This window comes from Petromyzon marinus, chromosome 5, assembly GCF_048934315.1.
Source record: "Petromyzon marinus isolate PM22_M1 ecotype Great Lakes invasive population chromosome 5, UKy_Petmar_22M1.pri1.0, whole genome shotgun sequence".
NCBI classification, from domain to species: domain Eukaryota; kingdom Metazoa; phylum Chordata; class Hyperoartia; order Petromyzontiformes; family Petromyzontidae; genus Petromyzon; species Petromyzon marinus.
The window spans coordinates 3,991,506-4,007,632 of NC_133671.1; the positions used below are offsets into that span (position 1 = coordinate 3,991,506).

The following is a 16,127-nucleotide window of genomic DNA, read 5'->3' on the forward strand; positions in this document are numbered from 1 at the left end:
AGCCCAGAGGAAACCTGTGTGGAACAGAGGGAGAACATACAAACTCACACTCACACTCTTCAGAGCGGGGAGAATTAACAGGGGGGGGGGGGAACATACAAACTCCACATACGCACAAACTTCAGAACAGGGGGAGAGCGTACAAACTCCACACAAAGGCACCCGAAATTGGAATCGAAGTCAGCCCTTTTCTTGCTGTGATGTACAAGTGTCACCACTGCACCACCCCCATCCTGCCGTCCACCATCGATGACTCAATGAACTGTGATATACCATCGCAGCGCAGTAACTGACACGCGCGGGACCTTGTGGAATGGAAACGCTGCGTGCGTGCGTGCAGGCAGGCAAGGACACGTACGTGGACCCCGTGTCCGGCTACTCCGTGTTCACGAGCCGCTCTCACTTGCTGCGTGGGAAGTGCTGCGGCTTGGCCTGCAGGCACGTACGTACGTACGCACGCAGCGGCCAGTCGCACAGCACACGCACACGGTCCCATGGCGCGGGTGGAGAACCGTCTGGAACGCTCTTCCAATATGAGGAAGGCACTGGAGCTATGCACTTTCAAATCTAGATTGAAAATGCATGTCTTTAAAACTGATCCCTCTATTTAAGACCGCGAAACAGGAGGATTTTTCCACATTTCTGGCTGTCGCCTGGTGAGGCTGGTTGTAATTACCGGTGAAACGTCACAGTACTCGAATTGTAGATGTTGTGGCTATACTCCAACACACCGGTGTGCGGAACTAGTAACTAATTGGCATGTTTTGTTTACGTCACAAACCTTTACTAATTGGCTGTGTCAGGTGGTGGCGGGTTCAAGGACACGTTTATATTTACACGATCTAACCCAAAAAAACCTCTTAATGGCTCTTTAAAACTGCTTGTTGTGTTTAGTTTGTTGTCCTTCCCCCGCACCTCCGATGAGCACAGTTGGCTACAAACGGTGCGTGAATGACGTTCAACATGCGTCTCCTCTCCGAGGGCCAGAGGCGACTCTCACATACCCCCGGTTGGGCACAGAATCAGAATCTTTATTTATTCATGGGAAAAAAAATCCGATGAGCTATGAAGCTCTTTTTCACACTGTCCTGTATTCGCGCACACCATTGATTTATCCAATGATCACGACAGCAGTAGGAACGCGCGCGAAAAGTAACGCACGTGGCGACCGAGTTGCTGTCTCATCACCATTCTATTCGAGCAGTGGTTCTTCACCATTACTGCAGTCTTCTACTTCTTTGGTTCTCGATGGTTACAACTTTTGTAATGTTAATAAATGCATGGGGCTTGATGAAACAAAGTAGTTGTACTTACGTGGCCATGCTTTATTTGTGTTTTCGATGATTTACCTTCTAAACAAATCTGGCCGTGTCTCGCACCTCCAGGGGGTGCGCGCACCCCAGTTGACGTTCTACTGTATGCACTGGCGGAGCCAGTGGGGGGGGGTGGCACGTGCCCCCGCCCCCCCAATGATCCGATCGAAATTAGGGATTTCGATCTGATCCTTGGGGTTTATTAGTAATAAATCGGCATTTTGGAACCCCCCACTGCCACTGTGTAACATATGATTACGTGCCAGGGACGCTATGAGATGATAGGACAATAGACTGAGTCCATAAATGGCCTGATGCAGCATCTGTCTCCCTCGTCTCTCCCATTTCTCCACTCCTTTTCCCTCCGTTCCCTCTTATTCCCTCTTATTTCCCGAGCCGATGTATGCTGGTGTTTGAGTACCAACCGTGTCTAAGTGTACGTGTATGATGTACGCGGACACAGGGATGTGGTTACCCTCACGTTGACACTGGCACACGGCCGCACACGCTGAAGCGGCGTCTCCCCTGCCGTCCCAGTGCCCCTTTGAGCAGGTGAATGTCAAGGACCGGCACAAGAAGAGCACCTACAACGGCTACTTCTACACATGACGACTGGAAGATTGCGGATTGCAGTCATCTTCACCAGGGCTACTGGCAGGTGGATGGTCTGATGTGTGGCGGCTGCTCTGTGGTGCTGCGGTGTCCAGGGGCACACGGTGATAGAAGTGTCCACAGGGGTGATGTCGAAGTTGTCGTGGCCTAATTAGGCGCATGTAGGATGTACAGTGAGGGAAAAAAGTATTTGATCCCCTGCTGATTTTGTACGTTTGCCCACTGACAAAGAAATGATCAGTCTATAATTTTAATGGTAGGTTTACTTGAACAGTGAGAGACAGAATAACAATAAAAAAATCCAGAAAAACGCATGTCAAAAATGTTATAAATTGATTTGCATTTTAATGAGGGAAATAAGTATTTGACCCCTCTGCAAAACATAACTTAGTAATTGGTGGCAAAACCCTTGTTGGCAATCACAGAGGTCAGACGTTTCTTGTAGTTGGCCACCAGGTTTGCACACGTCTCAGGAGGGATTTTGTCCCACTCCTCTTTGCAGATCTTCTCCCAAGTCATTAAGGTTTCGAGGCTGACGTTTGGCAACTCTAACCTTCAGCTCCCTCTACAGATTTTCTATGGGATTAAGGTCTGGAGACTGGCTAGGCCACTCCAGGACCTTAATGTGCTTCTTCTTGAGCCACTCCTTTGTTGCCTTGGCCGTGTGTTTTGGGTCATTGTCATGCTGGAATACCCATGCACGATCCATTTTCAATGCCCTGGCTGAGGGAATGATGTTCTCACCCAAGATTTGATGGTACATGGCCCCGTCCATCATCCCTTTGATGCGGTGAAGTTGTCCTGTCCCCTTAGCAGAAACCCCCCCCCCAAAGCATAATGTTTCCACCTCCATTTTGGTCTCATCTGACCACAACACTTTCACCCAGTTGTCCTCTGAATCATTAAGATATTCATTGGTAAACTTCAGACGGGCATATATATGTGCTGTCTTGAGCAGGGGGACCTTGCGGGCGCTGCAGGATTTCAGTCCTTCACGGCGTAGTGTTACCAATTGTTTTCTTGGTGACTATGGTCCCAGCTGCCTTGAGATCATTGACAAGATCCTCCCGTGTGGTTCTGGTCTGATTCCTCACCGTTCTCATGATCATTGCAACTCCACGAGGTGAGATCTTGCATGGAGCCCCAGGCCGAGGGAGATTGACAGTTCTTTTGTGTTTCTTCCATTTGCGAATAATCGCACCAACTGTTGTCACCTTCTCACCAAGCTGCTTTGCAATGGTCGTGTAGCCCATTCCAGCCTTGTGTAGGTCTCCAATCTTGTCCCTGACATCCTTGGAGAGCTCTTTGGTCTTGGCCATGGTGGAGAGTTTGGAATCTGATTGATTGATTGCTTCTGTGGACAGGTGCCTTTTATACAGGTAACAGGCTGAGATTAGGAGCACTCCCTTTAAGAGTGTGCTCCTAATCTTAGCTCCTTACCTGTATAAAAGACACCTGGGAGCCAGAAATCTTTCTGATTGAGAGGGGGTCAAATACTTATTTCCCTCATTAAAATGCAAATCAATTTATAACATTTTTGACATGCGTTTTTCTGGATTTTGTTGTTGTTATTCTGTCTCTCACTGTTAAAATAAACCTACCATTAAAATTATAGACTGATCATTTCTTTGTCAGTGGGCAAACGTACAAAATCAGCAGGGGATCAAATACTTTTTTCCCCTCACTGTACCATCTGGTATTGCGTAAGTTGTCCTAAGGGAGTGACTCAGGTTCAAGATGGTTTTGTTTAACCAGGGTGAGAACTCGAGGCCTGGAGCGACTTTCATTTTGCAAGAGTCAGCTGGGTGGCCAAAGTGGCAAAAGCAGAAAAAATTAAAGAGCAGAGTACAACAGTGAAACCAATCGATGTCATGGCGAACTCAAGCAAATAGAAGTCGGCGAAGATTAAGCAAATATGAATTAGAGTAAATAACTACGGGCAAGATAACTGCGTAACAGAAGCGATTGAGAGCGGTGCGTATGAAAGCTTGCGTTGGTGATGTCTCTCCTCTGGCTGCTGGTGGGAGGTCCACACACAGTGGTGAGGAGTGCGAGTAGTGTGATTCCCTACCTGGTGGAAAGGGTGCAATGTAGATCCTATATAGAACAGAATTATTACGACGGTGTGAGCCTATTATTATAAAATCTAAAAATGTGTGTATTGAGTACGTACGTGTACTGCTTTGGTGATTAAACATTGCTAAACTATTCGTGCGTTTTTGTGATTTAGATAATCCCGGAAAAATGTCAAAACGGCTCTGATGGAAACCAACGTGGTTTGTGTGATGCTGTGTGGCCCTTCATCTCAAGTACCATGTCGAGGTGGGGTTTGGACCTCGCCTGCTGTCCAGTAGTGCACTCAACAACGCTGATGAGGAATGTCCTGCCAGTGGGGCCGCGCCTTGCCCTCTACCGGTGGGTCCTTCACTAATTTTCAGAGGCCACTTTCACCGAAGGAGACATCAGCAGTTCATAGTTCATTTATTTGGTATAGCCCTGTGAGCCATTCGGCTCTTGAATCGGGTGCAACCGCAACAAACAAAAACATGAACAAGAAAACATCTTAAAGTGATTATGTGACTGTGCAAACAGAAAATCCAGGAAAAAAACATATTCCTGAAATAGCACCGTACACCAACGCTGTGTGCAAAAATCCCAGTGGGATGCAAGTCTAACAACAACAACCACAAGACAACTAAGATTAAGGCCATCAGTCTAACTCCGTACTACAATAAATAAAAACATGGCCAAAACCAAAACACGTTTTCGCCACATTTGAAACCATTGGGGGTTTGACAGCAGCGCGATGATGATGCTGGGGGGTGTTTTCGCCCTTTGTGTATTGTCGGAGGGCCGCACGGCAGGGGCAGGACGAAAGGCTACCAGGGGCCGCCAGTGGCCCGCGGGCCTTGCAGTGAAGAACACCGCCCTGCAAGCACAAACCTTCCCATAATGCATTGTGCCGGCAACATTTTAATAATTTTACTTTTAACATAAATGCGTTTATTCACTCATCCTTTTGTTTATATGAAGGTACTTCCATTATAGAGGTTTTTTTTTTGGTTAGATCGCGTAAATATATAAATGTGTCGTTAAACCCACCACCACCCGACACAGCCAACGAGTAAGGGTTGTCACGTAAACAGAACGTGGCCAATTCGTCACTAGTACAGCAACACCGGTTGTTGGAGAGCCAAGCCACAACATTTACAATCTGAGTACGACGTTTTGCTGTCGCCTGGTGGAGCTAGTTGTAATTACTGACGAAACATGATACTCCGATTTTAAATGTGGCTTGGCTCTCCAACACACCGGTGTGCTGTACTAGTGACGAATTGGCATGTCCTCTTCTTTGGTTCTTTCGGTAAAGTCACGTAGAATGAGAATAAAATAATAAATTGATAAAATAAAATAACACAATAATATTCTCACGACGTTTCGGCCACAACACAAGCGGCCTTCATCAGGTGAAGGGACGAGACTGTCTGGTAGGACAGCGCTGGAGTGAAAGAGCCACGTTCAGATCACGGCCTTTAAGCTGTGTGAGAGGAACAAAGCGCCTTGACAAAGGAATTAGCATATAATTTAGCATTGAAATGGCTGAATTATTAGCTTGTGACTGGTCACAAATAGCTATGTTAAAAGTTAAAGCATACACATCCGCAGAGGCACCCCTTGATAAAGGAATTAGCATAGCATTTAGCATTGAAATAGCTAAGTTAAAGCATACACATCCGCAGAGGCACCCCTTGACAAAGGAATTAGCATAGAATTTAGCATTGAAATAGCTGAGTGATTAGCTTGTAACTGGTCACAGAAATAGCTACGTTAAAGTCAGAGCATACACATTCACCGAGGCACTTAGTACAAATCAAACAGGAGAATTTAGCATTGAAATAACTAGGCGAATTTAGCATTGAAATAACTGAGTGATTAGCTAGTAACTGGTCACAGAAATGACTATGTTGAAGTCAAGGCCTACACATCTGAGCTATTCACAGTACTATATAGTGAACCAATAAAAAACTAAAATATAAATTACCTTAATGTTATCAATAAACTCTATATTCTCCAATCAGCTAAGCTACCAACAATAAGTCGTTATATATCACAATGCTATATGGCGAAAAAATGGGTGGATTCTTACCCTCAACTTTAGCACCACGGATAGCTACGGGCCCCGTTCAGACGGACGAGTTCATCCATGGTCGGAACCGAGGAGGGGGAGAGAGACAGCTGCGAGGCGCTATTATACTCCATGTTGTAAACCATACCATTAACCGTGGTGTGAGAGGTATTAAGAGTCAATGCTGGCGAAAGAGCTGCGGTCTGAAGGTCATCGTAAAAATACAATTAATTAAGAACAGAAATGGTTTTAAACATCTTTCCAGTGGTTACTAAGCCAGAATCCATCTTCTCGGTTGAAATTGTCTCTGTGCTTGTATATGTGAATGGCCTCATGAACGAATCTCTCATGGTAGCCGGTTGGTTTGCAAAGAACCTCCGTCTTGGAGAAGTCAATGTCATGTGAGCCCACTGAATTATAACAGTGATCTGCCACGGCAGAGGAGTTCGTCCTACCGTGTTTCAAGTCTGCTTTATGTTCGCGGATGCGGTCCGAGATATGTCGTTTGGTTTCTCCAATGTAGCTACTCCCACAGAGGCACTTTAGTTTGTAAACGCCCGGGTACTGTATGTCTGGAACAGCATCTTTTACAGATGGAACTAAATCACGGATTTTATGTACTGTGTTGAATCGGACCTGGATCTTGTTTATTCAGGATTTTGGAGATCTTTTTAGTGACCCCTGCAATGTAGGGTAAGGTGATGGTTTTGAGTGGCTCCACAAGAGAATCCTTCTTCATGACTGGAGTGATGGCTTTGCGGATTGTGTAGTCGGAGTAACCATTAGCCCTGAGAGCCTGGTGTACGTGCTTGAGTTCACTGGTAATGTGTTCCTGGTCGGAAATGCATTGGGCTCTATGGTATAGAGTCTTGATGAGGGAGTTCTTCTGGGATGGATGGTGGTGGGAATCCGGTTTCAAGTAAGCATCTGTATGGGTAGCTTTCCTGTAGACAGAGTGGCTCATTGAACCATCATGTCTCCTTTTAATTAAGACATCCAAAAAGGGTAGTTTGCCATCTTTTTCGACCTCCATGGTAAATCTGATGGCTGGGTGTATGGAATTGATGTGGTCGCGGAATTGGTCTAGAGCAGGCTGGCCATGTGGCCAGATGACAAAGGTGTCATCAACGTACCTCTTCCATAAGTTCGGGCGTAGAGTGGCAGTCTGGATGGCGTCAGTTTCAAATTTTTCCATGAATACATTGGCTACAACCGGAGATAGGGGGGAGCCCATTGGGGTGCCCTCAGTTTGTTTGTAGGAAGTTCCATTCCAGGTGAAGTATGTGTTGGTTAAGCAATGTCTCACCAGGGGGGGTACATCAGTATGCAGTCCTTGATGAACCAGGTCTTCAATGATAGCGATGGTGTCAGGTACCGGGACTTTGGTGAACAAGGACACCACATCAAAACTGACAAGCAGGTCGTCTGGGGACAGGGAAATGCCTTTGATTGTCGATACCAGGTGAGTAGAATTTAGTACCGCAGAGGTGGTTTTTCCGGTGAAAGGTCGCAGTATATCAGCAAGAAAACGTGCCAGTTTGTAGGTGGGGGAGTTGATAGTAGAGACGATGGGACAAAGGGGTGTATCTTCTTTGTGCATGTCCTGTTTACGTGACAACCCTTACTAGTTTTCTGTCGTGTGTGGCGGGTTTTAACGACACATTTACGCGATCTAACAAAAAAAACTTATGGATGATATTGGTCGCGAAAGCCTACGTGTTAAAATGAAAGTACTTAATAGATACTATTAGATAACTTCATATACCTATTTAACAAATATAAAAACCTTTTACATCAAGCCCCGTGGTATTACCATGTGCTCTGAAGGGCCATTCCTCGAAATGTCACCGATTATATTTATTTGGTCGATGGACGAGACGAGTGACAAGAATGGCAGCCCAAGGTAGAGAAGACGCACGGAGCAGGCGACCTTCGTGGAGATGGAGCGGTGAGGTCAGCCGCTTAGAGGGATTGTTGCCATCACGGGGGACCGTGGTGCATGGTGACGACTGTGGGGTGGCCCTCACCCAGAGGTATTGTGATCCGAGGACAACGCAAACCATCCGTGTGGGTGCGCGCTTGAACGACAGAGCATCTACTCCGCCTCTTGAGTGAAGAGTCTTTGAGAGCGGAATGGGAGTTCAAAAGAAGTCAGCTTGTTGTGAAAGAGCCCAACGAAGAAGGTCGCTGGGTTTAATCTTCCACGAAGCTGCTCACGGTCCACCCTAAACCGCATCCACTTAACAAACCACGGCAGTAGATGCGGATGCCCTGATGCACAAATGCAAATACGGCTGTGGTCATCCTGAACACACCGTAGTACAACGTGTAACGACGCAATGGCCCGATCCACAAAAATACATCACTGCGATACTCCACTCAGCTGGCTCCTGACGCGGTTGTCTGCTTGCTTGACCACCACCTGAATGTGAAATTGTAGTTGTTGCCCTGCATCGAACATCAGCAGCCATACGACAAGGAGAAGTGAGAGTCTCCAACAACCCTCCACCCCTCACCCCCCAACCCCTCACCCCCCAACCCCTCACCCCCTCACCCCCCCACCCCCCCCAACCCCTCACCCCCCCAACCACTCACCCCCCCCAACCCCTCACCTCCCCAACCCCCATCCCTCCCCCCGCAACTCCGACAACCGGAGACGTCACGTGACGCTACTGTATTTAAAGGGCGATACGACGCCACGTGTGAAGCCACGTGCCGGCGTCCAACAGCTGCACTCGCATATCGTGCGTTACGATAGTGAAGTGCACTTACTACACACAACACGCCTCCCACACACAACACTCCCCCTACACACTACACTGCTCCTACACGCGACACTGCTCCTACACACGACACTGCTCCTACACGTGACACTGCTCCTACACACTACACTCCTACACACTACACTGCTCCTACACACTACAACGCTCCGCTCCTACACACGACACTCCTACACTCCTGCACCACGCCCGTCACGGTGTTTGTGCGTTCACGTTGGGCACTCCACCAGCAGTGGATATCTCGAACAAGTCAGCCCACTTGTGCTTTGTGGGTTGGAACTCGTGCCTGCTGAAGTTCCCCACTCCCAGGAGGAAGGCCGCGTGACCGATGGGATGTTGTAGGACTTTTTTAATGTGGAGGGGTACAGATATGCGAGGGACTCGTACTGTGTTTTTGTGTTACCGTCATGTAATCTACAATGACGCGAATTTGTATTGTGATGCACGCTATATGAATCTGGTACATTGGCAGCTTACACTGTGCTTGATGATAATGGTGGTTTTCATTGTGGTTTCGAAAGTTTAGCATTCTGATAATGATCATTAATGTTGCAAGGGTTATGAATTGCAATGTCAGAATCGTATAGACTGCGGAAAATCCGACCAAGTGCTGTGAAGCTCTTTATCACGGATGCCCAGCAATGTGCCTCAATCATTGGGGCACTAAGGACCGTGAGAATTACATCCGTGCTCTCGGGTGTTGAACGAGTGGGGTGGGATGTGGCACTGTTCAAAAGAGACTGAGATGAGAACCTCTCGCCCTTCCGGTCCCACCAGTCTTCACGCTGCTGTACTCGCTGCACACATTCCACAGTGGAATATTTTTTTGTGGTGTTTGTCAACCATCTGTGACCCCCCCCCACCCACCCACCCTACGCACGGCACGAGTGAACGGTGACCGCCATGGCATGAACTAGCACGTGGTGGTTGGTGGTGGTGATAATGACGATGCTCGACGGCTTTGTGTGTGTCTGTAAGCCATCGCGTGAGCAGGCCAAGACCATCGGGCTCACTTAACCCACAAGCGGCCACCACCACCGCCCGTGGTTGTCATCACAGAATTGTAACAACGAAAGAGATATCGGCAGGGCCTTCCCGTCCGTGACCTTCCCGTCCGTGACCTTCTGACACCGGTACTGTACGGCAATGAGCCTTGCTCGTGGCAGGAGGGGACTTGTGTCCACTCGCCGTGTAGCCTGCACTGTAATTGTTGCCGATATTGTTTGTTCATCGATTTGAGCACGTGCTCCAGTGTCGACAAAAGTCCCCCCTAAAGAGATTCATTTGAACGAGCCGGCTGAGCCAATCTGCCGTCTCCATCACAATTGAAAGGACATTTTACTAAGGGACTGCCCGGTAAACGTGGAACGTTCGGCCATCGTTGGTCCAACAGTTCAAACCACGTGCCAAATGTTTTCCCAACCTTCATCGTTTACTAGTGGGTGTACATTTCGGCCACATTTACAGTTTTATAAGGTAGAATCTATTTGCTACTGTGCGGCGGCAGCAGCACTGACATTTAACATCTTCGTGATTACAAAGCGATCGCAAAATCGGGCAAGATGAGATACAAAAAAAATTACGTATGCAACAAATATGCAAAAACATTTCCGATGTACACGTCATCCAAATGTCTCACGAATAGATTATAAAAAATATTTATGGGTTTTACCCTTTGTGGCAAAAAAACAGGAGGTGTTAAGATGTTGACGACAAATACATTCCTTTTGCAAAGAATCAAGTCTGTATTAACCACACGTGTTTTATTTGTATGAACTCCCTCGCCTCGTATGCAAGAAGGTCGTGGGTTAGATGCCGACCCTGACGCCTGTTGTATATTTGGAACGTGCGCGTCTCTCCCCCTGGTCGTGTGGAGTTTTCTCCTGGCTCCTCTGGTTTTCCCCCTAAACGTTTAGAATCAACACACGTTTCGAGTATTTGGCTGCTATACATTTCCACATGATAAGCCACTTCGTTGAGCTATGATTTGTGGCCAGGGTGCTTCTGAAAAAGAGCCATATAGTTCAGTGGGCCTTACCTGGTAAAAAAAAAAAGTTTGGATTCTCTGTAAAGCTCTGCTTCGCTCTCCATGCCTGGAGGAAGGGAAGGCGTCTTTCCTCCCTCCTTGCCTCTTGGTGGGCCTGTATATGTATTTCTGCTGACTTTGTACCTCGTATTTGTTCACTCTATGCTGGTAGGTGCAATCCAGAGGTTGAACACGAAATTTAAGATTCTTCTGAAATTCGTGGTCCGCCAGGAAGTGTCTAACTGTGTTGTTGGCCTGACTGGTTGTGCTTCACATAATGTTTCTTAGGTTTGTTGAATTCTCGTCTCTCATCTTCTTGTATTTACCTCTATGATTTGTTATTGACACCTGATGAAGATCGCTTGTGTTGTGATCGAAACGTCGTAATTGTTTTGTTTTAATATAATTTTATTGTATTTCTACATACGAGACTTTACCGAAAAAAACAATGAGTAAGCCATCAGCTGTTTGCTGCATGGCCTTTTGAAGAATGCTGACTAATGGCTCGCCATTAGCCTCCTGTCAATGCATCGTCGATCTATGGATTTATATCTTCCATTACGCGTCGAACTCAAGGTTTTCAACAGTAGACTTTGAAATCGGTGAAAGTTGTGCGGAGTTCTTACACTCGAGCTAATTGAGGAGGCGAGAGAGAAGGAATGCTATAAAGTATATCTTTTTTCCTTTAGGCGCTTTTGTCAATTGTTGCTGGATGAAGGCAGTTTGACCATACTTCACCAGGCTGGCCAGTGCGGGTTGAATACGTTCAGTCGATGAATTCGAAGCGCATCCTCAGTGGTGTAGTGGTTGGCGCTCACTGCGTTACGAACCCGGCAACCCGAGTTCGATTGCCACTTACTGCCCAACACCGGTGACGAATGTCTGCACCGGTCCCAGGGCCTTAGGTCATCTCGACCTTAAATGAGTACCTGGTGCGGCTAGTAAGCATCAGCACTAGGGAGGCAAAGACGACCGGGCGTGGTGTTAATCACCCACCCACCCGCCTCGGGCGCCGTGCCAGCCTTCATTGGTACCCGCGCACAGCACTGGGCCCCCAACAGTCTATTCAAGAGGCCCTACGGGGTGGAGGGGAGGCAGCGATGAACGTTGTTGCCTGTTGAACTTCTTTCGCACCGTACGTAGCCCAGCGTTCTGATCTGTGCGTCGTTGCGGTACTTTTGTAAGATCGGTGAGAAGGAGGCAATGCCGTGTCCGCTGGGGGTCGGGGGTCCGGCGCACGAAGCCGACCAGGTGACGCTGCCCTACGCGTCCGTGCAGCGCCACCTCGTGGGCGAGCTGGTGCCGTGCCTGCGCCTGACGGCGGGCGCACGAGACCTGCTGCGCGTGGCGTGCACGCGCTTCGTGCGCCACGTGTCCAGCGAGGCGAACACGGCGTGCGCCCATGCGCAGCGCAAGACCATCTCCCCTGAGCACGTCATCCAGGGTACACACGGCTCCAGCACTGGAGCACTGTGTGTGTGTGTAACACTGGGGCACTGTGTGTGTGTTTAACACTGGGGCACTGTGTGTGTGTGTAACACTGGAGCACTGTGTGTGTGTAACACTGGAGCACTGTGTGTGTGAGTGTAACACTGGAGCACTGTGTGTGTGTGTAACACTGGGGCACTGTGTGTGTGTGTAACACTGGAGCACTGTGTGTGTGTGTAACACTGGAGCACTGTGTGTGTGTGTAACACTGGGGCACTCTGTGTGTGTGTAACACTGGGGCACTCTGTGTGTGTGTAACACTGGGGCCCTATGTGTGTGTGAGTGTAACACTGGAGCACTGTGTGTGTGTGTAACACTGGAGCACTGTGTGTGTGTGTGAGTGTAACACTGGGGCACTGTGTGTGTGTAACACTGGGGCACTGTGTGTGTAACACTGGAGCACTGTGTGTGTGTGTAACACTGGAGCACTGTGTGTGTGAGTGTAACACTGGGGCACTGTGTGTGTGTGTAACACTGGAGCACTGTGTGTGTGTGTAACACTGGAGCACTGTGTGTGTAACACTGGAGCACTGTGTGTGTGTGAGTGTAACACTGGGGCACTCTGTGTGTGTGTGAGTGTAACACTGGGGCACTGTGTGTGTGTGTGAGTGTAACACTGGAGCACTGTGTGTGTAACACTGGAGCACTGTGTGTGTAACACTGGAGCACTGTGTGTGTGTAACACTGGATCACTGTGTGTGTGTAACACTGGAGCACACTCTGTATGAGTGTAACACTGGGGCACTCTGTGTGTGTAACACTGGAGCACACTCTGTGTGAGTGTAACACTGGAGCACACTGTGTGTGTGTAACACAGGGGCACTGTGTGTGTGTGTAACACTGGGGCACTGTGTGTGTAACACTGGAGCACTGGGTGTGTGTGTGTAACACTGGAGCACTGTGTGTGTGTGTGTAACACTGGAGCACTGTGTGTGTGTAACACTGGAGCACTGTGTGTGTGAGTGTAACACTGGGGCACTGTGTGTGAGTGTAACACTGGAGCACTGTGTGTGTGTAACACTGGGGCACTGTGTGTGTGTGTGCAACACTGGAGCACTGTGTGTGTGTGTGTGTAACACTGGAGCACTGTGTGTGTGTGTAACACTGGAGCACTGTGTGTGTGTGAGTATAACACTGGGGCACTCTGTGTGTGTGTGTGAGTGTAACACTGGGGCACTCTGTGTGTGTGTGTGAGTGTAACACTGGAGCACTGTGTGTGTGTGTAACACTGGGGCACTGTGTGTGTAACACTGGAGCACTGTGTGTGTGTGTGTAACACTGGAGCACTGTGTGTGTGTGTACCACTGGAGCACTGTGTGTGTGCAATACTGGAGCACTGTGTGTGTGAGTGTAACACTGGGGCACTCTGTGTGTGTGTGTGTAACACTGGAGCACTGTGTGTGTAACACTGGGGCACTGTGTGTTTGTAACACTGGAGCACTGTGTGTGTGTGTAACACTGGAGCACTGTGTGTGTGTGTGTGTAACACTGGAGCACTCTGTGTGTGTGTGTAACACTGGGGCACTGTGTGTGTGTGTAACACTGGAGCACTGTGTGTGTGTAACACTGGAGCACTGTGTGTGTGTGTAACACTGGAGCACTGTGTGTGTGTAACACTGGAGCACTGTGTGTGTGTAACACTGGAGCACTGTGTGTGTGTAACACTGGAGCACTGTGTGTGTGTAACACTGGAGCACTGTGTGTATGTGTGTAACACTGGAGCACTGTGTGTATGTGTGTAACACTGGATCACTGTGTGTGTGTGTAACACTGGAGCACTGTTTGTGTGAGTGTAACACTGCGGCACTGTGTTTGTGTGTGTAACACTGGAGCACTGTGTGTGTGTAACACTGGATCACTGTGTGTGTGTGTAACACTGGATCACTGTGTGTGTGTGTGTAACACTGGAGCACTGTATGTGTGAGTGTAACACTGGGGCACTGTGTGTGTGTAACACTGGAGCACTGTGTGTGTGTGTGTGTAACACTGGAGCACTGTGTGTGTAACACTGGAGCACTGTGTGTGTAAGACTGGAGCACTGTGTGTGTGTGTGAGTATAACACTGGGGCACTCGGTGTGTGTGTGAGTGTAACACTGGGGCACTCTGTGTGTGTGTGTAACACTGGAGTACTGTGTGTGTAACACTGGATCACTGTGTGTGTGTAACACTGGATCACTGTGTGTGTAACACTGGAGCACTCTGTGTGTGAGTGTAACACTGGGGCACTGTGTGTGTGTAACACTGGGGCACTGTGTGTGAGTGTAACACTAGAGCACTGTGTGTGTGTAACACTGGGGCACTGTGTGTGTGTAACACTGGGACACTGTGTGTGTGTGTAACACTGGAGCACTGTGTGTGTAACACTGGAGCACTGTGTGTGTGTGAGTATAACACTGGAGCACTGTGTGTATGTGAGTATAACACTGGGGCACTCTGTGTGTGTGTGAGTGTAACACTGGGGCACTCTGTGTGTGTAACACTGGGGCACTGTGTGTGTGTGTAACACTGGAGCACTCTGTGTGTGTGTGTAACACTGGAGCACTGTGTGTGTGTAACACTGGAGCACTGTGTGTGTGTGTAACACTGGGGCACTGTGTGTGTGTGTAACACTGGAGCACTGTGTGTGTTTGTAACACTGGAGCACTGTGTGTGTGTGTGTAACACTGGAGCACTGTGTGTGTGTAACACTGGAGCACTGTGTGTGTGTAACACTGGATCACTGTGTGTGTGTGTGACAATGGATCACTGTGTGTGTGTGTGTGACAATGGATCACTGTGTGTGTGTGTAACACTGGAGCACTGTTTGTGTGTGTGTAACACTGGAGCACTGTGTGTGTAACACTGGATCACTGTGTGTGTGTGTAACACTGGAGCACTGTGTTGATGTAACACTGGAGCACTGTGTGTATGTAACACTGGGGCACTGTGTGTGTGTGTAACACTGGAGCACTGTGTGTGTAACACTGGAGCACTGTGTGTGTGTGTGTAACACTGGAGCACTGTGTGTGTGTAACACTGGAGCACTGTGTGTGTGTGTAACACTGGAGCACTGTGTGTGTGTGTAACACTGGAGCACTGTGTGTGTGTGTAACACTGGGGCACTGTGTGTGTGTAACACTGGGGCACTGTGTGTGTGTAACACTGGGGCACTGTGTGTGTGTGTAACACTGGAGCACTGTGATTGTAACACTGGAGCACTGTGATTGTAACACTGGAGCACTGTGATTGTAACACTGGAGCACTGTGTGTGTGTGTGTAACACTGGAGCACTGTGTGTGTGTGTGTAACACTGGAGCACTGTGTGTGTGTGTAACACTGGAGCACTGTGTGTGTGTGTGTGTAACACTAGAGCACTGTGTGTGTGTGTGTAACACTGGAGCACTGTGTGTGTGTGTGTGTAACACTGGAGCACTGTGTGTGTGTAACACTGGAGCAGTGTGTGTGTGTGTAACACTGGAGCACTGTGTGTGTAACACTGGAGCACTGTGTGTGTAAGACTGGAGCACTGTGTGTGTGTGTGAGTATAACACTGGGGCACTCTGTGTGTGTGTGAGTGTAACACTGGGGCACTCTGTGTGTGTGTGTAACACTGGAGTACTGTGTGTGTAACACTGGATCACTGTGTGTGTGTAACACTGGATCACTGTGTGTGTAACACTGGAGCACTCTGTGTGTGAGTGTAACACTGGGGCACTGTGTGTGTGTAACACTGGGGCACTGTGTGTGAGTGTAACACTAGAGCACTGTGTGTGTGTAACACTGGGGCACTGTGTGTGTGTAA

At 48.5% G+C, this 16,127-nt stretch overlaps 1 protein-coding gene and 1 long non-coding RNA gene across 2 annotated transcripts in view; one reads left to right on the forward strand and one right to left on the reverse strand.

Moving 5' to 3' along the window:
• LOC116938952 (ecotropic viral integration site 5 protein homolog) overlaps positions 1 to 16,127 on the reverse strand; it is a 583,027-nt gene that overhangs the window by 337,033 nt on the left and 229,867 nt on the right. The window lies entirely within an intron of this gene.
• On the forward strand, positions 8,719 to 12,725 carry LOC142913646 (uncharacterized). The gene is made up of 3 exons (XR_012934857.1): positions 8,719 to 8,795; positions 9,810 to 9,964; positions 12,043 to 12,725. It is a non-coding gene; the product is annotated as an uncharacterized LOC142913646 (long non-coding RNA).